The sequence below is a fragment of the Scleropages formosus genome, chromosome 20, assembly GCF_900964775.1.
Source record: "Scleropages formosus chromosome 20, fSclFor1.1, whole genome shotgun sequence".
In the NCBI taxonomy this organism is placed as follows: Eukaryota; Metazoa; Chordata; class Actinopteri; order Osteoglossiformes; family Osteoglossidae; genus Scleropages; species Scleropages formosus.
The window spans coordinates 22,543,191-22,565,651 of NC_041825.1; the positions used below are offsets into that span (position 1 = coordinate 22,543,191).

At 37.3% G+C, this 22,461-nt stretch overlaps 1 protein-coding gene across 3 annotated transcripts in view; it reads right to left on the bottom strand.

Moving 5' to 3' along the window:
• LOC108940083 (transcription factor 20-like) overlaps positions 1 to 18,570 on the bottom strand; it is a 32,697-nt gene extending 14,127 nt beyond the window's left edge. For 2 of the 3 annotated variants that reach the window (XM_018761939.2, XM_018761937.2), the window contains exon 1: positions 18,004 to 18,570. The gene's annotated coding sequence lies outside the window, so the exon portion shown is untranslated. Of the gene's footprint in view, positions 1 to 16,837; positions 16,927 to 18,003 lie in introns of those variants that run through there. The other variant, XM_018761938.2, reaches the window with a different exon arrangement.
• Between the last annotated feature and the right edge of the window lie 3,891 nt (positions 18,571 to 22,461).

Consider the following 22,461-nt stretch of genomic DNA (forward strand, 5'->3'; position numbering starts at 1 on the left):
ATGCATGCATGCAGTACTTTCAAACAACATTTCAAAATTATGTCCTGGAAGCAATGAATATGACACAGGGAGCATTGTAGATGGGATGCCAGTCTGCTGCAGGAGTTTTATTAAACTAAAGCAACATTAAAGTCTACGTTTTAAAGTGAGAGTAAAAATCTCCACAACCTGCTTTATACATGGAAGACAGTCACATTGCGTGTGTGTCAGACAGCTTGGTAGTGAAGTGGAGAACAGTGTGGAGAGAATGAATTAAAAAGTGTTTGATCTTAAACAGCAACTGCCTGTCTGGTTTGTGACTGAAGACAAAAAAACATAAGGATGGACCCATTCATCAAATAAATGTGCAATGTTTGTCAGTCTATGCTCACCTTCAGTTTGCAATTAAAAAAGCATAACAGTAGACAGGCACCTTTATTTATTCACTGGATGGTGTCTGTAAAAGTCTAGGATATACAGATATAATAAAAAAAAACACACTGAATCAAATCAGTCCTACAAAGCTCTGTGAAATTATCCCTGTACAAACAGAACCTTTTATTACAGGATACTAGGATAATAATTTATTAATCTCTGCAGGGAAATTCTCATTTAGTTTCTATTCTGAGTGCATTTTGCTGCAGATTAATGGAGGTAAACTGAACAACAGACCAGTTTCACTCCTCAACAGAGAAATTTTAGAAAAAAAAGTGGTGAACAAGACACCATTACAAATAAAAGAACTGGGAAATGTTTGTATGTTTGAAAATTTAAAACTGAAACATCTGCAATTCCAGTGTATAGCACTAAAAGACAAACCAGAAATAATTGTTTTTGCTAGAAACATTATAAAATGTGCTTTAGTCTGGTATTTTAATTTTAGGCGACACCCTTCATCCATGGATCTTTAACCATTATAGATAATGCTAATTCAAACCCCTCACAAAGGGAATCTGCCTAGGCTAATGGGGTGGTTTCACGAAATGAATTAACATCATCATGTGAGGAATGAGTATACTGAAATACTCAATGCACTTGAAAAATAATGTTTTTCAGTACTTTCATAGATTTATTGCGAGATTTACATGTAGCATCTTGAATGATTAAAGCAATTAAACCATCATGGAGTCAGCCTTTTTTTGCCGCTTTTAAAAAAATAAAATATGAGTACACAATTGTGGCACTTGAGTTTAATGGAAAACAAAGAAAAATTCTTTTCAGTATGATAAATTGGTACTGGTATTCTTGTAGATGTTTATCACATATGTTAATGGTTTCTTCTCTACAATAATGAAAAATCAGTTATTTTTTAAAACAATCTACAGTACCTAATTTGTGGCAAAGATTACTGCTCCCTGAGTGCTAAAGAACTTTCTTCCTAGAAAACTCAGAATCACCTTTCTAAATCAAGCCTTGAATAATTAATGTACTGCTTTTATTGCAGCCATTCACCCTTCACTTGACTCGTCACTTTCAATGTTAAGTTTTTCACTAAATGCATACTAAACAGTTCAAACTTTACATTTATTACCCAGTTACTGTGATAACCATCAATTTTGTTATGCAGATGTGTACATAAGATTTGGAAACAAACTCACAGCAAAATTAAAATTACTTTAAAAATACAAAAATAAAATAAACCCAACAAAAAAGAATCAGCTGTGGCACAGGCAGAATACACTGGTTTGCCATCACATTACCCAGTCAAGCATTTTTCTGTCAATCGTATAAGCCCACCAGTCTTCTTACTAGTATTTGTTTTATAGAACCGCTGTACCTCTAATTTGCATAAATTCAGAATATTTACCCATCCCCAAAAAATAACACCTCTCAGTTAACAAAATTTTAGTAGGACATAAAAGTGAATTGCAATCAAATTTGCTCAGTTATGCCCACAGTCATTCACTGTTTATAGCCATTCATCCTAAGGCAGGATCACAGAGGTCCGGAGTCTATCCCAGTAGCACAGGGCATTAGGCTGGGATGAGTACAAAATGACCCAACAACAATGAGTAACAGGGAATTAAATTCTAATTTGTGGTTTATTTTCTCAGTTGATATGGTTTTACCCTAAATACAGTCACATATTGGTGTGCTTGCAGCATTAACATTTATCAAGATTACAAGCCTACCTCAACATTTATACAATGTGGCCAGTAGACATACGGATGCAGCTAGAATGTATGTGAAAATGAGCATCTGCATGATGACGTAGATGAATATAAGCTGGAAGTTTTTTCAAGATCGGTATTAAAATCCATCATGTGTGCCATATAAAATATGCCTGGAATTAATTAATTCAGCAGGGATTCCAGCATCCAGGCCTCCGTGAAAAATAGTGGGTTGACAAGCCTCAAATCATAACAATGATGCAAAACAGAAAGGCATCAGTTAAATAATATTTCATTTGAATGTATCTGTATATGTGATTTGTCCATGTTACAACCACAACTGGGACCAAAAATCTGTTAATGAAATTTTATTTGTTCTTCGATCAAAAATCACTTTTACCACTAATTCTCAATGGATAAAAGCTTAATAATACAGGTACCCTCAATTAATTCATAGGAAACGTTCTGTAAAAATCTTGGACATCCATCAATTGTCAATAACAACGGTTTAATGCAGAGATGTGACCTGAAGCTTATCCCTGAAGCACATCAGGCAGGGTACATCCTGCATATGATGGTCTCGAATATATCAATAATAAATAAAAACAGTTTGCAAAAGTTTTTACTTCAGTGTTAAAAAGTTTATTTATTTTAGTATCTACTATTAATTTAGTATTAATTTGGTGCCACATTAAAACTTTTAAAATGAATGAAAATAAATATTATTTACCTCTACATCTTGTTTTTGATGACAGTTACTATGAACGGCAAATCGTGGAAGCAAGGTAAATTAGTTGCTCACTCGTAAAATGAAGAGCTGGTGCATTTTAGTAATATCTGAACTTCACTACAACTTGCTCATTAAGATATACTGTATACAGGTGGTCACCGACTTACGATGGGGTTACGTTCCGCGAAACCCATCGTAAATCCAAAATAGCGCAAGTCAAAAAGGCATTTAATACACAGCTCTGCATGACAGACTGGGAGATGCAAGAGAGAGCATCACGTTTTTTTTAAAAAAAAGTGCGTTTTTAACCGAATGTCTATCGCCAGCTCACCATCAGAAAGTCGAAAAAATAGTAATTCGAACCATCGTAAATCGGGGACCACCTATACAGGCTGGGGGGGGGGGGGGGTTGATAAAAACAACCAGGTGAGGTCTGTTTAAACATGAAACACAGGGGGCCAATTTCAGTATGGGACACAGTCAGCCAGTTAGGCTTAAGTAAACAAAAACAGCATCCAGTGGGGGTGTACCAGAAAATCTCTCAGCACCTCTTTGGTAAACCAGAGTTAGACCAGAAATGGGTAAGTCTGCTGCAAAAGCTTTCTGCCTCTGCTTCTGAACCTGTGTCTTTTATATTTCTCAGTCCTGTAAATGACCTGAATAATAGACCACAAATCTAACACTGTCCACACAACGCTAAGGGCAGTAATATGTTTGCAGAATCAGGCAAATAAATCCCTGGAATCTCATATTCATATTGCAGTACACTTGATATCACCCTTGGTGGTACATGTTTGTGCACCCACTGGTTCAAAGAGCACAGGCAGTGGACCACCAGGCTTAAGATAAATAGTCAGATGACTCACCCTTTACTGTGTACCACAAAAATGGAGGACTATGGGCCAAACTAAAAGAGCTCGAAGTGCTTTCTAGATTCAGGCAGTTCTGCAGTAATCTGGTGCACATATTTCCTGGCATGGTTTGAATGCATTCGCTGTCACGGGAGCACAGTCAATGTTAATTGCTATTTAATGACACTAAGTGGTCATATTCACCCCACCCCATTTTTCAGCCTTTCCTACTTGCAGATAAGGGTGTTTCAGAATGACGGCACCCCCTACAGAGCACGTGTAGTTGCTCAGTTGTTTGATATTTATATTTATTTATTTACGTTTATTTATTTAGCTGAAGCTTTTCTCCAAAGCAACTTCCAATGGATACTATGCAGTGTTATCAGCCCACACACCTTATTCACCAAGGCGACTTACATGTGCAAAGGTACTTGGTTCATCCAAATTCTAAGACCTTGCAGATCAACAGATCTGAATGCAGTCTAGCCCATACAAAGTACTCAGTTCAGTTCAATTCACTTTATGTAGCACTCTGGCATGGTTGCCCTGTAACACATGTACTTATGTAAACACATATTTTGAGCCTTTGTACCTACAAAATGGTGTTAAACTGCTGCAGCATCCATCACAACAATTTTATACTCAATACCCAATTGCACTTAACTTACGAGATACTTGTAAGTTAACATACCAAAGGTACTGTCTGCCTTCATGCAGTAATTTAGATTTTCAAGGAGGAAAAAAAGCATGGTTAATGAATATGGAATTAGACTCCACAGGCACCTAAAATGAAGGACTGACTGAAAAATTGAGGCCTAAAAATATAACTGTTACAGAACAATTTAACGGTTGTGAAAATTTTTAACTTTTTTTTCCCCCCACCTTACAAATGTAATTTGTTTCTGAAAAACTTTTTGTATAATGAACTGTCATAAATCAAAGACTTAATTAGCATTTGCAATATTTATCATGTGTTCCTGAGCCCCAAAACTGATACTCATTTATGCTACAATATCAGCCACTCCCATTAAAATGGACACAATTTAAATGTATTAAATTAACTGAAGCTTTTGGCAAGGAGACTTAAAATGTTGAGTGGCTTACAATTATTATTTTCCCATTTACACAGTTCAGTATTTTTTTTACTGGAACAATTCAGGTAAGTACCTCAGTCAAGTGTATTACAGTTGAAGATGTAATTTAAAAAGGCATCCTCTTAATCCAGTAGTAGCAGCTCTAACTACTACGCCATCTGCTGCCGCCTCTAATTAAATGACTTCAATATTTAACATTAGTTATCATAGCACACCATTAAAAGGCCTTCGTTAATTGCTCTGCAATATCCTATAGCTATCTATACTCATTCAACACTTTCATAGCTATTATGTACCATACATTGAATAAATGCTCACAAACAAAACATATTTGCACACAGTATGACACTCAAAGTCTGTTGTATTAATCTGAGGGAGGTTGAATAGCCAAACACAGCACTCAAGTACTATTTTTCAAAAAAAAAAAAAAAAATTACTCAAGTTCAAAAATGTTGTTACTCTTATTCTAATTTCATGAATAAGTAGCAACGGTAACAGCTACAAGATACAACTTTTACTTATTATTCAATAAATGAACTCTGATGTGCAAATGAAAACACAAACAACCAGACTATAGGTTCCAGCTGGAAGCAGAGGGGTGAGCGACAGGACTAAAGTGGAGGTGAAACTATCCAGTTTTACTATGAAATGAGTTCACAGAATTCAGAAATGATTTTCAAAAATTAAACCGATACAAATGTACATTTGTTATACTAAGATGATCATAAGTGAACATCTGTCATAACGTCACACTGGGAACTTCCTTTACTGTATGCTTGTAGTAAAAAAAATAAAAAATACATTATTCTCCAAAATAAAGAAACTTAACTGATGACCAATGTAATACATATAAATGTAGCTTTGGAAATTTTCCTCAAATCAGTACAAAAATGTATGTTTACTCCCAACTCTCCATCAGGAGCCAATGCAAAGGAATAACTCCAAGAATAATGCTGCATTTAAATGATTTCTGATGTTCTAAGCTGAATAGGCTTTCACAGTTCTTTTCAAACACTTTCTATTTACCTGTTATTAAAAACAAAATGGTAATTTCTATTACCACAGACAGTATGCTTAAATTAATAAAACAGGAGCAACTGACTTCCCCAATAAGTCTGTTCAAGAACAATTTAGACACACTTTTCCAAATTCAACTCACAATACAGATGAAAAAATATATATTTTTAACTTATCTTTTCTTATCCTTAACTGTTGGCCTCTGATCAGAGAAAAGATTGGTTTTAAGGAGAGAAAGTTAAAATATTAAAAGTGACAAACTGAAGTAATGAAAAGAGGGCAACAAAAATGTAACAGTAAAAGTACCTTTATTTACAAAGGTATTTGAATAGAAGTAAAAACTCTACAAGCCAAAAATCCAAAGTTTACTTAGGTACAAGTAATAAAGTAAATTTAATGCACTACACCCAACCTCTGGTATTAATTCAATGTTTAATGTAAAATAAATACATAAAAATCAATTAAAACACTGCAGGTGAATTCATACTGAAACAAGGTGACATTGGATAGTCTAAAGAAGGGCCATGATTACTGAAATATTAACAGCAAAAACTAGGAAACACACACACACACACACACACACACACACACACATTTTCAGAACCGCTTGTCCCATACGGGGTTGCGGGGGAACCGGAGCCTACCCCAGCAACACAGGGCGTAAGGCCAGAGGGGGAGGGGACACACCCAGGACGGGACGCCAGTCCGTCGCAAGGCACCCCAAGCGGGACTTGAACCCCAGACCCACCGGAGAGCAGGACCGTGGTCCAACCCACTGCACCACCGCGCCCCCCAACTAGGAAACATGGGGTACTTAATTTATTGAGAGCCAAACTACAACTGTTAAGAAGACAACATAGTGGCTTTGGTCTCGTCTCACTGAGTTGTTGGGAGGCAAGTAAAATGTAAATTCAGTCTTCATAAATGTGAAAAATTGTCCTGTATGCCAAAGAACGGGTATTAAATGAAACTAATCGTAAAGTCGATTTCTCATAATCCAAATGGGTATATCCTGGGGCATGGCTGGTTTTCATTTTAAGACTGCTCAACATTAAATCTTCATTTCAACATGTTATACTTAGGTATGTACTAACATTAGCTGCAGTAAGTACATGCACTTAGAGCTACATCTTTATTTACCACTCCAAAACATCCTCCACAATAGTCTCTGGTAATGCTGCTAAGCAGGCAGCTATACAAGTTATAACAATTTAAAAAAAGATATAGCCTTATAGACAACGTTCAGCATAATACCTTGGATATAACAAAATTACTTGTTAAAAGTTATCTTTCAGAATAAAATACAGTAAACTTCAGGCATAAAACTTTGCATTTCCTTCTTGGCTATATTTTTTAATCACAGAAAAATGAGATATAAACAGCAGACCAAACAATAAAAACAACAGTAAATAAACAAAATTAAATAAAAAATCCAAATGGCTGAATTGTGTATTAATAGATTTTACTTTTGCATACTTGAAAAATGTGAAGTTATAACCCTATAACAATTTTTGCATGCCCAAATTCCTGTCAATATATACATTTCCACTAACTGGATAATTAACTTTCAGTATGGTGGTGTTTTTATCTTTTATCCCATCTAATCCCTGTTGCTATTCTTCTCTTCATCTTCAGTGCTGTTCAGGACAGTAAACACCCCATCATCTAAGAAAGTTTCCTCCATCATTAAACTGTTCTGTCATCCCTCATACTACTCTGTCATTTATGTCAGGACACTTAAACAGTTATAACCTGGATTTTCATCTGCAATTTTCGAAACAATGTATAAAATGTATTTATTTCAATAACCAAACTGGTCTGCCTCTGCAGTAGCAAGACTTAAAATATAAGTTTGAAAACTTCCTTGACTACGTCATAGCTGCAAGTGTGAGGCAATTCTGAAGTGCTTCTGAAGTGTTGAAGTTTCAGGTTTTTATGTGAAAAATACCAGTAAAAAGACAATTGGGAATTAAGCAGAATTAAAGAATTAAAGCTACTATACAATACAGTGACTACTGATCTTAGACCATAATCCTCATCGGCACATTTTCTGCTGCGACTGGTTCCAAACATCCAAAACATCCAAGTGAATTAACTAGTTGGCTGCCTGCAATGGTTAAAGTGGAGAACTATTTTAAATCAGCACAGGTAAAAGAAATAACAACAAGAGCCATGTCTCCAACGACTGAAACGCCTGTTGCAGACTACTGATAATGAATAGATAGCTATGGATGTCTTAGACAATAGGAGTAAATGGAAGAAAACTGATTTTAAAAAGTTTCAAAAATATTTCTTCTGCTTTAGGATAAGATAGGTTTAAGTTTAATATATGCTTTTTTAATTTAATGCTTTTAAATTTGTTGTTTACACAAGCCATGACACTACCCTCAAAATTTAAAAGTGGGATATTGTTTGAATAGTTTGGTTGTTTGTGTAAATTAAACATTATGGGTTTCAAGTTCGAATACTGCCCTATTACACTGCTTTCATTTTATCGTCGTATGGAACTGTATCTGAATATCTTTTGAAAAATGTTTTGATGTTTGTCATTGACATATTGTAAAAGCGAAAAATGACTAGAATGGATTTCTGCTAAGATTACTTCATTTAAACAATATTTTTTTAAAAAACTCAGACCTCACCAAAAAAGATGAAAGATTTAAGTATAAACACATGTTTAAAAATTACATTCTAAAACAAAATCCATCAAAATTACTCTTGGATAAACATTTGAATATTTGGAAGCTTACTAGTATATTTTTGGAACATTATATTTTCACAACAGTGGTCTCTGCATGTGGAGAATAATCAGAACTTAGCCAAATGGATATCATTCGACCTTTGTAAATTTTCTCAAGAAAACATGAATCACTGATCTTCTAAAACAGAAGAATGGCAAAACTGTAAATTACTTTCATCTCAGCCTACAGTTTCCATGGTAGCCTCCTTCATTCAAGGCAGCTAAAACAGCCATTCAATTGCTGTGAAGAGACTGCAGGAAAATAGTACTGCTACCTGCAATCAGACTATTTGATCAACAAGCTAACAATTGAAACTGTCACAGGCTAATCTACTATCAAGTTTCAAATTTGGTACCAAATTTCTCTGCCCTCTTCAGAAACAGATAAAAAGTGCTTTAACCAAAGTTGTTACTGATACATTGTTCTCATTTTCATGTAGGCAGGATGCTGAGAAACTGGTTCATGTTTCTGTTTCGAGCAGGTAAGACTACTGTAATGGTCTTTTATCAGACTGTCTGTATAAAACTGTATCCAGGTTACAGCTAATACACAATGATGCTGCTAGAACTGTTCCAAGAACTACCTTGAAGTACCTGTGATCAATAAGATCTCAGTAGGAGGGTGTGCCTTTAGCTACAGAGTACTGAAATTTTGGAGTAGTGTGCCAGGAATGCTCAATTTATTTCAGCCTTTAAATCCAAGCTAAAGACTCATCTGTTCCCTGTCACACATCCATAACTAATTCCTGTTTTCTGTGTTGTCTTTCAGTATAAAACTCTCCAGTCTTGTTATGTTCTCAGTTACTAACACTTTCCTTTTGCTCTGAGAATTTTTTATTTTTTTCCCCAACAAGACCAGAGGAGACTGGCCATGATACCGGCACTCCACATTGCCAGGAGCTGATTAATGCATGCTATGGTGGACAAGACTGGCATATCTGAACCTGGAAATCAACTCATCAACTTATTAGCAACCTTAGTAACCTTAGTACAAGCAGCTGTTTAAATTGGATTAAAAGTCTTATCTAGAATGCCTAAGAGGGGTGGGTAGCTACTGGCACTTGGACCCCTAGAGGTTTTTCTTCTCCCTTACATTTCAGGTGGGAGTTTTTTGTTTCCTTTCCTGCGTCGCCAATTGGTTTACTTATTATGCTTTAATAATTAATAATGGCCCTAGAAAAATTGTACCCATGTTCGGGATACGGGCTAACTGCTCCTATCTTTAGACTTTTTCAGGGGTGTTTGCAGTAGACACAAAAATTATGAGCCAATGAGGCACAGACTTTACAACAATGTATGATAACCTCTTCTTCATTTTGTATTGCTTAACAAGTTGCTTTCATTACAGTTTTGACAAATGTTTTCCTTTTAATTTTTGAATATTTTTTTGTTCATGTAGCTCTGTACATTTAAGGGGGGGTCTCAAAACTCACCTCTTTCATTAAGTACTCTGTTCACCCCTGACCTCGTAAGTCCTCAATAAACATCTACAGGTTTGTTATGTTTAATAACTTTAAATGATTTAACAATTTGTTTAATATTGGAAAAGCCTTTATGCAGCTACTCATAAACTGATCAAGTGGTATGTGCAAAATATACTCAAGAATCACGTGGGTGTATACAAATCTTTCTTTCTATTGATGTAATACACCTTTTGTATTGTTCCCTGGGATATGTTGCTTTAGAGAAAAATGTCTACTAAAGGGAATAAATGTAAATTTGTTTCCGTAACTATATGTGTCTTTCGTATGTTTACGTGTACTGTAGTTTAGTAAAAAATATAAAATTAGTGTAGAAATCTTCTTTGTTCATTTCCCTCATGATTATTTTTAATATCTTATCATCCGAATGTTTTTCATTAGTATTTCTTGAGACTACTTTTAAATGTTTGAAGGGTGTTCGATGAAGTATTTGGGCATGTCTGTAAAGTCCAGCAACCCATCATTTCTTCCCCATTTAAAATAACAGGAAAGGACCTCCTGGTTTACAAACTAATGTTAGATAGACCATTTTCAGGAATGAATTGGGACCATTTAATGGGAGAGCCTGTAATTAAACTGAACCCCCTGGCACAGAAATTTCTACAGTGACAAGCACACCATTGCTTTTAGACTATAGCGCTACATTTGATCAAGCAGATAATATTGTATTACATAATGTAGAGTCCCACACTGACCCATGCTTAAGCGATTGACCTCTTACCTCTAAAATCATGTTCAATATGTTCAGTGTGACAAACACATTGGTGATGTCTCTAGTTAAATATGGATTTGAACAGGTTTTCATGTTTGCACCATTACTGTTCTTTTCCCATTCTGACAGAACAAACTTATATCTTGGTAAGACCAAATGACATGGTGTGAGTACCATCCATCCAACCATCCATCCATCCATCCATCCATGCTTGTCCCGCACCAATCTAATTATTTTTGTGATATAAAAAAACCAACCAACCAATGTCTACAACTGCTTGCCCTGAGCGGAGTCGCGGCGAGCTGGAGCATACCCAGCAACACAGGGCGCAAAGCCAAAGTGGGAGGGGACACACCGTGGACAGGATGCCAGTCCACTGCAAGGCACCCCAAGCAGGGCTCAAACCACAGACCCGCCACACAGCGCTGCACTGGCCAAACTCGCCGCACCACCCAATATAGAAAACTGCATAAACAAAGACTTTCTCAAAAAATAAAACAAATGTCCAACTTCTTATACATGGACAAGGTACATAAGAAACTATCACTGATTACTATTTAACAGAAGTTAAAATTTAAAATGCGCAGGATTAGTAAAGAATTTTAGCATCATTATTGGGCAGGTCCTTGTTTGAGCAAAATCCCTATCATACGTTTTAGTTAAGAAACATTAATAACAGAAATAAAAGCATTTAGTATTAGTTCAACACACTCGAAGCAATATGTGCATTTGTCCAAAACAAATTAGACTATGTTCTTGCCTTCTTCACAGAGTAACAACAGCACCCTTACTACAGCACAACAAAAGTGCTTCAGTATGTCTATAAAAAGAAGTAGAAAGTATGACTATATTACACTAGTTCTCACATCCCTGCATTGACTTCAAGTAAAGTTTAAAATCCTACTGCACACATACAGGGCTCTGAAGGGATTGGCCCCTACTTACTCATTAGCATACAAAAGCCAGAACACTCTTCTGTTGCAGGTTGCAGGCTTTCTTGTAATTTGGAGAATAAATAAATCAGGAGTACGCAGTAAAGCCTTCAGCACAGAGTGCTTAAACTATCAAGTGGTCTACCAGGCAATTTTAAAGATGCCCTATTAGTCACAACATTCAAATCTAGACTAATTAATCCTACTTCAAATGAAAATGCTGGTGCTTTGATCTATGTTACTATCAAATTGTGCAATAAAGGTAAGTAAGTGTTTTACAGTTTTATGCAGCTACTTGTATGATGAATGTTGGTGCATATGGTGAAGGAAACTAACTGTACTTAAGAATCACATATCTGCAGCTATGTCTCTTTCTCCTGATGTAATGCACAAATTGTATTTTCTATGAGATATGCGTACGTTGTTTTGAATAAAAGCACCTGCTAAATGAATAAATGTGTGTAAATGTAAACAGTGGTAACAATACTTCATACATTTCTTATCTTGTGGGTGCTGGTATGCTCAGGCATATTTGGCTGGTATGAAACCTGCAAGCATTTATGACTACAAGCCTTCACCATGCTGGCCAGTTCACTGCTCTCACCACCTATCTAGGTGAACATTACAAGCTGACCTGACAATTTATCATTTTGAGGACCAGTACGTTCCTTTTCAGCTTGCTTATGGAGCACTCTTACTTTTTTTTTTCTTTTTATACAAATTGTGTAAAGTTAGCATGCCTGCTGTGGAAGAAGGACACTGAGCAACCAGTAGGCCCAAGTATTTCTGTTCTCCTGTATTCACCTTAGGAGTCTGGTTTCCTTCTAGTTTGCGGTCTTCTTTCTCTTTTGCCACCCGCACTTGTTTTAAAACTGTATTGTACACTATATTCATCTGTGATTGTCTCATCAGTGCCAGTTACAAGTGTTACTTGTTTTAATTTTCCTTGTATTTTTCCAAGACAGGAAAGCTCTTATTGCATCAAAATCTGAAACATCTTATCAGGAAAGATGCCATTTTGACATTAACCTGAAATCATCTGAGTTGAACTGTATCATGAGGATATATCTGAAAAATTGCAATTCACAACAAACTGCAAGAACCCTTTGCTAATTTGGAGGACTGAAAAAATCTGTTCTAAATGCATAATAAAAGGCAGTACAGTTACATCAACATACATTAAAGCAATAAGTGGGTATGTTTTGTAATAAGACAAAAACAAAGTTAAATCTAAGTCTTTGCTCAATGACATGTAAAAAAACACTGTAACCTTCCCCACACAAGGAGCGTTCATGTTATGAGAATTTGATCAAAAGTAATTTGTGCCCTAAAATTTGCATAACGATGACAACTCAAGATGGCACACTGATGCAGCAGGTAGTGCTGCCAATTCAGGCTGTTTATGTGTTGGTGTCCTCCAGGTGCTCTGGTTTCTTTTCACAGTCCAAAGACACATGTTTAAGATTAACTGGTATCTCTAAATTGGCTGTAGTGTGTGAATGGGTGAGTGAGGATGGACAAGTGTCCCATCGAGGGTACATAGGTTCTGGACTGCTGTGACCCTGACCAGGACAAGCAGTTAGTGATAGTGAGTGAGAGAGATGTTAGCTCACACTGAAGAGAAACACCTTACGAGAACAGAAATGTCAATTCAAAGTATGATTATGTGTTAGGTGTTTTTCAGGTGAAAAATCCCCCATGCTTAGCATGGCTTCTCCTGCACACCTCACTTGTAGCTGTGTGCCCACTTGCAACCATCACACAGAAATTTAGTGACTTTTTAAATTGTTTTGTGGTTCTGGAAGACTATACCTATTTAAACAAATGGTAATGCATTTTTTAATGACTACTAACCTTACAGAGGGGGCGCGGTGGCGCAGTGGGCTTAGTTGGGTCCTGCTCCCTGGTGGGTCTGGGGTTCGAGTCCTGCTTGGGATGCCTTGCGGGTGTTTCCCCTCCCCCTCCAGCCTTGTGCCCTCTGTTGCCGGGTTGGGCTCCCGCTCAGGACTAGCAGTTTCAGACAGTGTGTGTGTGGGTGTGAGAGAGTAATACAAAAACTGCAAAAATAGCTTGAAGTTCATAAAAGACTGGTGATCAGCTACTCAGTCCTAGTACTGGCATGCCTGTGTTTAAGATGTCTATTCTTAAATTATCTGCAAAATCTGTTCTACTGCAGCTAATAGCTGAGCACTCATTATAGCTTTGTGACAAAACACCTGAAACAGAGAAAAAGTAAAAAAAAAAAAAAAATGTTTATAGTTATCACTCAGAGGTAAAAAAATTATTTATAATTTAGATTAATTCATTAAACTGTCATTACAATTAATTTTATTTGGCTTTGATCAATGAAATAACATAAACCCATTAAACTGGATATTCATTTAATTACAAATGAATAAACAAACATATTTGCACAAGTGAATGTGCCACATTTTGCCATCATACCATTTACACTAAAATAGACATTCTTCAAAAACAAATGCAAAACACAACTGACATTACAGTAACTCAACTGACGTGTTAAGTTTAAATGATTTATGTAATTAAACATAAAGCAACACCACGTTCACTGTCTGAAATCGCTTTTCCCAAGCAGGGTTGTGGTGAACCAGAGCCTAACCCAGGAACACAGGATGCAAGGCTGGAGGAGGGAGGGGACACACCAAGCACCGAGGGCCAGTCTGTCGCAAGGCACGCCAAGCAGGACTTGAACCCCAGACCCGCCAGAGAGCATGACCCAGCCAAGTCCGCCACCCCACCACACCCCCTACATCACATTCAGTATATTACATTTAATTTTACCATTGTGAGGCAACTTATTTCAACTGAAATTGTACAACAATTTATAACCATGTCATTAATCCCATGCACTAATTTATCTAATTTCCTTTATCGAGAAGTTAAACGTCCAAAGTTGAAATGAGATTTCAAAAGTAACAATTCAAAGTAGAGTATACACCAAAACAAGCAAAAAAAAAAAAAGCTTTGAGAATGATATTTTCATCTGGTCACTCAAATCCACAGACCTCAAAGCCAGAAAAATATTTTGGTTTGAACTACAAGATATCATACAGAGGCACATGAAAAAGAAGGAAATTCATGGAGTAAGGGCACAAGTCTTAAAACATTACCTTCTGCAAAACAAGATGAAGCCCTGTGCAATTCTGTTTGTTTTTTTATAAGAAAAAAAAAAAGATCTTTATTTAAACTGACTGTTCAATGCTTCAACACTAAGAACAAATTTTGTGGATACTGTAGAATATATGCCACCCTATACCAAAGTTGCCAAAACTACATCTTTCCCAAACTCAATAGAAACATATAATCTTTTCTTCTTTTTCAAACTCAAAACTGAGTTCCTGTTTGCTGTAAATGGAACTGCTAGGGATTTATGAAAAAAGGGACAAATTACCCACTTTATCATCTCTTTCTATGTTTTCCATTTAATGCTGTGAGTATTTAAAAAAAAAATCTATCCTTTACTTACACGGCTCCAAACTATTCGGTCACATCTGAGGAAGCTCATTACTCTGATTTTGTTAGACATTAAAACTCACAACCAGCTTGCTAGTCCTGAACAAGTTAAAAAAATGAAAACAAAGAACTGGGCTTTTCCCCACTAAAGGTACTAAACATTAAAAACAAAAACTTACCTATGCACAGAAGAGAAACATCAAATATTCAATTCTGTTCTTTTGGCATTTCAGTCATCACAAAGGAATTCATTTTAATTTCTGCTGTACCCCAGAAACCACAAACCTACTGCACATTCTTCCATATTTACATTGCTAGCTCATTAAATTCATTCTTCCCATATGTTGATCTTTCACAACTGCACTTTACAAGCTGTTTTCAAGCAAAGTTCTGTACAATACCAATTCGTATTCACAAGAAAGTATGGTTTATTTTAGTTATAAACAACAGAACAAAAATGGCTGCCAACTTGTGAGATCATGTTGGATGTTTGGATGGACAGAAGTACATATGTATACAGTGAATACTGTTTTCACTCATGACAAGAGTCAATCAGACTGTTTCAGCAGTAATGGCTCAGGAAGGAAAAGTACAAAAGCCAATGTGGTCTGAATAAAACATGTCAAGAGCAAAAGCTGTACTCTACACTTTGCAGAAACACACTGTCTCAAAAGAAATGATGGAAACTAAAGAGCAGTATGTGTTTTGATTAATGCGTTTAGTTTTTATTTAAATAAAATGGTAAGGGACAGTATGCATGTTATGCTTATGTCTGTTTTATTACATTTTAGTTTTATGAAACTGAAGGACAAAAGAACATTCCATATGGTTTATGTAAAACCAGTAACCTTCGTCAGCTTTTGCAGGCGTTTGTGTAACAATCCTAATAGGCATGAAACAAATATGTAATGTTTTTTACTTGACATGTAAGCTGTAAAGTAAAAGTTGCTACACTGAAATGACCTGAAAAAGTTACAGTGAAAATTCAGATATAACAAACAATTAGCTGCTGGTGTTGGTGGAAAGTCAGCATTTACAATTATAGACAGTCAGCATTATCTGTGGACAATTTAGAAGGAATTAATTTACTGTATATACTGAACTAATTACTGTTACAGTACGGTACAAAATAATGTGCAGTAGTTGTATCCAGCCAACCCAACTCAAAGTGCCACTTTATCTTGTCACCCATACCATGGGCAAATACCTTCTCTATCAATAACAAGGTCTTAGACAGGCCTCAGGTGTGGAACACAAGTTTTTACTGCAACAAGATAATAGATGGCAGACATAAAGGATGCATTAAAAAAAAATGCATTTTTCAGTGCTTTAATTGCCTACTATTAGGTAAAATAAACAAATATGAACTTGAGTTTTTTTGATTATGGAAAATGACTTAAATAAAAATGCAATTAATCGGCATGGTGATTATTCCATGGCCCAACCCTAAGACAATGTTCATTCTACAACCCTGCAGATATCAGATATTTGAATAAAGGCAGATTTGTCTGTAGTTTTAAGAAAACACATTCACTTTTTAATGACAGATCATGAAAACAAACAGGGGGAAAAAAAATCACAGGACATTAGTCCCTGAAAAACAGTTACAGTAATACTGATAATCATTCAAGTGTGTTCTCTTTGCATGCAGCATAAATGTAAACAATTAAGCTGCTACTGTTTTGCCTCAAAGTGAAAATGTTAGAATATACTTACTGAAAGCTCTGGCAAAAACATGAAGAAAAAACACTTCATTTCAAAATACAAACTTCCTTTGGAAGACCGCTGCAGTTTGGAACTCTTGTTTAATTGCAGGGCGGTTTAATTAGTGGATGATGTCACCACAACAGGGTCATTATTCCTGAATAGGCCAGTGGCAGGCATCAAATATATCAATGCCAAGGTGAGGCCACTGCCGCTCCATTGTTCTTAATGGCACCGGGCCGTGCGCGCGCTTCGGCTTCCGCTCATTAGCATACGACACGGTGAACGACACGCGCACATTGTGTAGCGCGGTATTAAAATGAGACGCGTCGTGACGCAACACGTTTAGGTCCGGCGGAGCGCATTAATCATCGAGTATGACAGTAAATAGTAACACATTTGAGCCTCGAGAAAGTCATTATTTGTGGAGTGTTTTAAAACAAGGCGCCGCGTTCCGCCAAGTTACGCGGTGCAGCGGGAATGTGCAACGCCGAAGAACAATAGCATAATTAGAAAGTAAACCAGTTCAACATTGGCTAGTGGGGTCAGTTTGTCTGAGAGTGTACTGTACAGGCCAGGAGTACAACAGAAACACAAATTATCTGAAAAAAAGTGTACTACAGTACTACATTCATAGGTCGGTGCAGCCAGCGAATTGAGTTTTTTTCCTCGTAAACATACAGTTACGGTGGAAGGTAGTTAGGCTGGTAAAAAATGCTCGAATCAATCAATGCCGTTCGTGCTAGCCTAGTAGTAGTTCTTCAAAATCTCACACCGAAACTCGGGTAATATATGTTACTTAATCAAAACCGCAAACAAACTAGGCATAAAAACTGAGCGCAGATTTTCCGGGTCTCCCCCTTCTCCCCATTAGCTAGTTAGCTTCGAAACTACTTTGTATGCTATTCCAACGAACGTTCGGGTGACAGGCTGGCGGCTAGCGAGCAATTAGCGACACCTCCCCGCATTGTCGAGACGTTAGCGAATATTCCCCATACAGGTTTTGTACACGTACAATATAACCGTCCCAATGTTCCATTTCCTTTTTCTACCCCAAAAAAACACGAGCTAGGGTTCACACAGCCACACAGAGACCTTTCTACCTGAGTGAGCAGCGCTCCTCAGCTCGAGGACATGGGGAGAGTGGGGGGCTCCTCGTTTTCCTCACGGAAATTTACCTTGGCTTGGTCCGGCGCGCGGCAGAGCTCGCGAGCTATGCTCGCTCTCCCGTCTCTTTTGTGCCCGCGATCCTCGGGCTCGAGTAGAAAGCCACGCCGACTCTCGCTCTTCCGTCGGGACCACCCAGACCAGCAGCAGCAGAGGCGGCGGCGGTGGCGGTGGCGGTGGCGAAGGAGCTGCGGGGCCCCCGTTACACATACACAATTCGCGGGCCTTTTCCTCCAGTGTATTTCCTTTTGTTTTATCCTCGCCTCCCAAAAATAACGGGTCCAAAATCGGGGTGTCAGTCAGCCCAGTGAGATCCATAAAAAGACCCCCGCCCCTTCTCCTCCTCTCGCTCTCCTTCCTCCCCTCTCACACACCGTTTGTTAGGTAAATCTGCTCGAAACGCCACATCCAGTGTGCCCCCTCCGCACAACTACTGCCGCTGGGTTTCGCTCATTGAAACCAGTTTCCACCTTTCGTGAAAGCACCACAGTTTTTTCCTCTTATGTATGTAGATTCGTTGCTCTTAAATTTTTTTACTCAAGACCGCCTCAAATTGCACACACACTCACACACACACACACACCACCTCCCACATTTCTCCCCATAATTAATATCCTCCTCTCTTCCCTTTTCCAATTACTCCCTTTTCCAAAAAAATCCATTTTTAAGTTATACACATGCCACTGCACCCCTAGAAGAACAAACAGAAATACATCTGCCTGTGTAGTTCTGCTGGACAGCCATGGCATGAGCTGAATATGTACTTTCTATCGACAATACTTGTACGTAATCATTTTTTCAGCAAAGTTAAATTAACTGCATGCAAAGACCACAAAGCAGGGGGTACATACAAGTACACCAATGTGATAAAATTAAGGTTATGAAATACGAGTAATCCTCATTTGCATCTGTGCTACTTTTGACCATATCTTGAAAAATTTTACATTTCATTATGTCATTCTTACTTCAGTTGAGAACCTTCCAGTTTTATCAACCTTTGTCTTTTGATCATATATAACCACATCAGTTGTTCAGAATATTGAGATATTAGGAGAGGAAGCAATCCTCTCAGATATTTTTCTTGATGTCTGGTTCCCCTGTCATTGCAAATTCAAATAGACTTTGGTTTAACACTTAAAGCAGGGTTCAGTTGCTCAGTGAAGCACTATATATTAAGCCCTCTAAATATAGCCACATCTCATACTACAGTGCAAATGGGCACAAACACCACTTTCATCCTTAAAATCATGCTATATTACAGAGTGCCAACCAAATGCCTTACATTCATTCACTGCAGTAAATATCTCTCCCCCGTTAGAAGTATAGAACCTTTCTTTTTTTACGCAAGGCCATTCTGTCATTCCTATAGTGAACCATAACTATTTTCATCACAGTTGCCGTGGCAACGACATCACTTGAGACATATATGATGAACCTGCCTATTATTCCCTTGCTTAATAACTCACTTTTATATTATTTTTAAAAGTACCAGCCATCAGTTTTCTTCTCATGCCAACTCTCCTAATATCACAGGCAAACTTAATAACGCTAGTCTTGTCTGCAAATCAAATCATGAGAGTGGGAGAAAAATTGGTGTAAGAAACAGAGGCAGAGACAGAAAGACCATTGTGTGAACAGTTCACAAAGAAACAAAAAATAAACTAATAAGAAAAATAATGTGATATGAACATAAAATAAAAGTTTAAGTTAAGAAGTACCTGCATTATAGGTACAAACATTAAAACATTATTGCCTATACTTTTTGACTTAACTCATTTAAAGGGAGAGAGAACCATGAGTTAAAATACAAGTGGGAATGAGCTGAGTATGTTAAAATGAGGAGGCTGTTGTTCAAAGAAGCAGGATGTGTAAAAAGTAGACATAGCCACAATCTTAACAATTATGAATCAAGATCTGTCAACATGGATATGCCATGCTCTGAAAAAGAATTTGCTTCCTTTTCAATTTTCTATTTTTGCAGTTCTTTTAACATTAAATCTGAGCTGATCTTTTTGTCAGTTTTTGTTTATGTTTGGAGCCTGGGAGATAGAAATGAAATCTATTGTTTTAATGTCATTTCCTTGTGTGGAAGATAATTCTGTGTACAGTTATAGGTGTGAAGAAGTAATTGCCCTTTTACAGTGAATAACTGGTTCTGGCACCTTTAGCTGCAAACTAAACACCTCATATAGCTTGTTGTAAAGGGTCTCACATTGCGGTGGAGCAATTTTGGCCCACTCCTCCCTGCAGAACTGGGTTCAACAACATTTGCAGAGTTTCAAGCATGCTACAACACATCAGTCAGATTCAGGTCAGGATATTGACTAGGACATTTCATAACTGTTTTAAACCATTTTGATGTTGACTTGTCTGTTTGCAATCATTGCGTGCTGCATGACCCAGCTGCATGTCAGCTTTAATCCACAGAATGGATGTCCTGTAATTCTCCTTTCTGATACAAAGTATAATTCATAGCTTCTTCACTGATAAGAAGGTTCAGAGGTCCTGTGGCAGAAAACGTTACCTGATCACCACGCTGCCACTACCATGCTTGACTCTAGGTGAAGGTGCTTTGAAAGACTGATAGGCTTCTGCATCTTCTCTCCAGAGGGCTTCAGAAATTTCCTCTGAGTGTGGCATGACATATTTCTTTGAATCGCAGTTTTGTCAAATTGACTTTTGCTGGTAAGGGTTTAAATGGTTGAAAATGATATTGTACAGGGATTGCCAAAATAAAGTCTCATTGTATTCAAATGTCTGATTGTAATTAGCCATTTCATTAGGTTGGTTATACATATACATCTTTTTCTTTATTCTTCCACATCAAGGAAATGGCATAAAAATCAGTGCTGGTGTAAATCTTTCTCTCTCAATCACTATTCATATACAACTAGAAAACACAAAAAGATCTTCTTGGCAATGTGAACAACTTGCAAAATTAGTGAAAAGGAGCCAATGCTTTTAACAGCATTGTATGTATGTAATATGGGGGGTGCGGTGGTGCAGTGGCGCAGTGGGTTGGACCAGGTATTGCTCTCTGGTGGGTCTGGGGTTCGAGTCCTGCTTGGGGTGCCTTGCGGTGGAGTGGCGTCCCGTCCTGGGTGTGTCCCCTCCCCCTCCGGCCCTACGCCCTGTGTTGCCGGGTAGGCTCTGGTTCCCCGCGACCCCGTATGGGACAAGCAGTTCAGAAAGTGTGTGTGTATGTATGTTAAAAAGTCAAGGTTTAACAATGTTGTTATCTGCTTCTTTTATTTATTGAAAATTTAAATTAATCTGTTTTATATTTTAATTTTCTAATGAAGAAAATGGTTTGAAAAGCAACAGAATGTTCATATTCTCTGCATTTATTATTTTCTGTTACTGTATCAAAATAACATTTTCCTACAGGCTTCAGCAAGCTCATTGGGAAATACATTCTAATAACACTGTGGTCATATACAGTACATTAATGTGTAATATTCAGTAAAATTTAAAGATTTATTTTTTGCAAGGCTTATATGCCTACAGATGCAACACGTTTGTGTACAAACCAGTACAGTGCCTTAAAATGTGTTCACACCCTTACCGATTATTTCTCATTTTACTGTGTTGCAAGGTTTAATCAAATATACCGTTCTACTCATTTATGCTCAACCTTCATATAACTAGGTTCCATACAAAGAAAAACAGCTACAACATCTTATGCAGATAAATACCTCTTTTTCATACAACAGACTTATTATTCAGTACAATATCATTTTCCCCATTATGATTATTTTAATGAAGCAAGTTTTTATTCCGTTAAAAAGCTTTTAATTGACATACTAAAGCATAACTATACACTTGCTCTGTCAAGCTCGCGAGGGTGTAAGTTAGAAATAATCCAGATGCCCAGATGTTTGCCAAGCTTGGCATTCAGACTGCACACATTTCATCAGCAGTCAAGGTGACATCATCAGCACTCAATGTGTGTAATGTAGGTTTGAATGTCAGTCTTTATATTGGGTCTAGAAGCTGGAAACTTCCTTGTCTTCAATTTGATTGGCTGATTTCAGATGACCTTGAGTGTTGGATCCCATTCTACTTTCTGGTTGGCTGATCACTGTGGCTGTAACTGGTTCTAAGGCTGATTTAATCTAAATAACCTAATTAATTAACCTGATTAAACCCTACCAGTTTAGTTTTTGGTTCACATTGGGTGGTCCTTGTGTCATATGGGCTCATAGATGGGGTCCAGATCAACATGCTTGTTTATTGACTTTGTTGAAGAGTACCAGGCCTCGAAGAAAACTCTGAGCGCTTTGTATCCACTTGAGACTGGATTTCCGGATTCTCCAGGTTAAAAGTATGCCCTTCCTGGTCCTGGTGCACAGATATCAGGGAGAATGGGTCGTGTCTTTTTGTTGCCAGTTTGTGTTCACAGAGATGTGTTGATAATTTCCTCCCTGTTTGGCCAATGTAGTGTTTGTTGCAATTGTTGCAGCTGATTT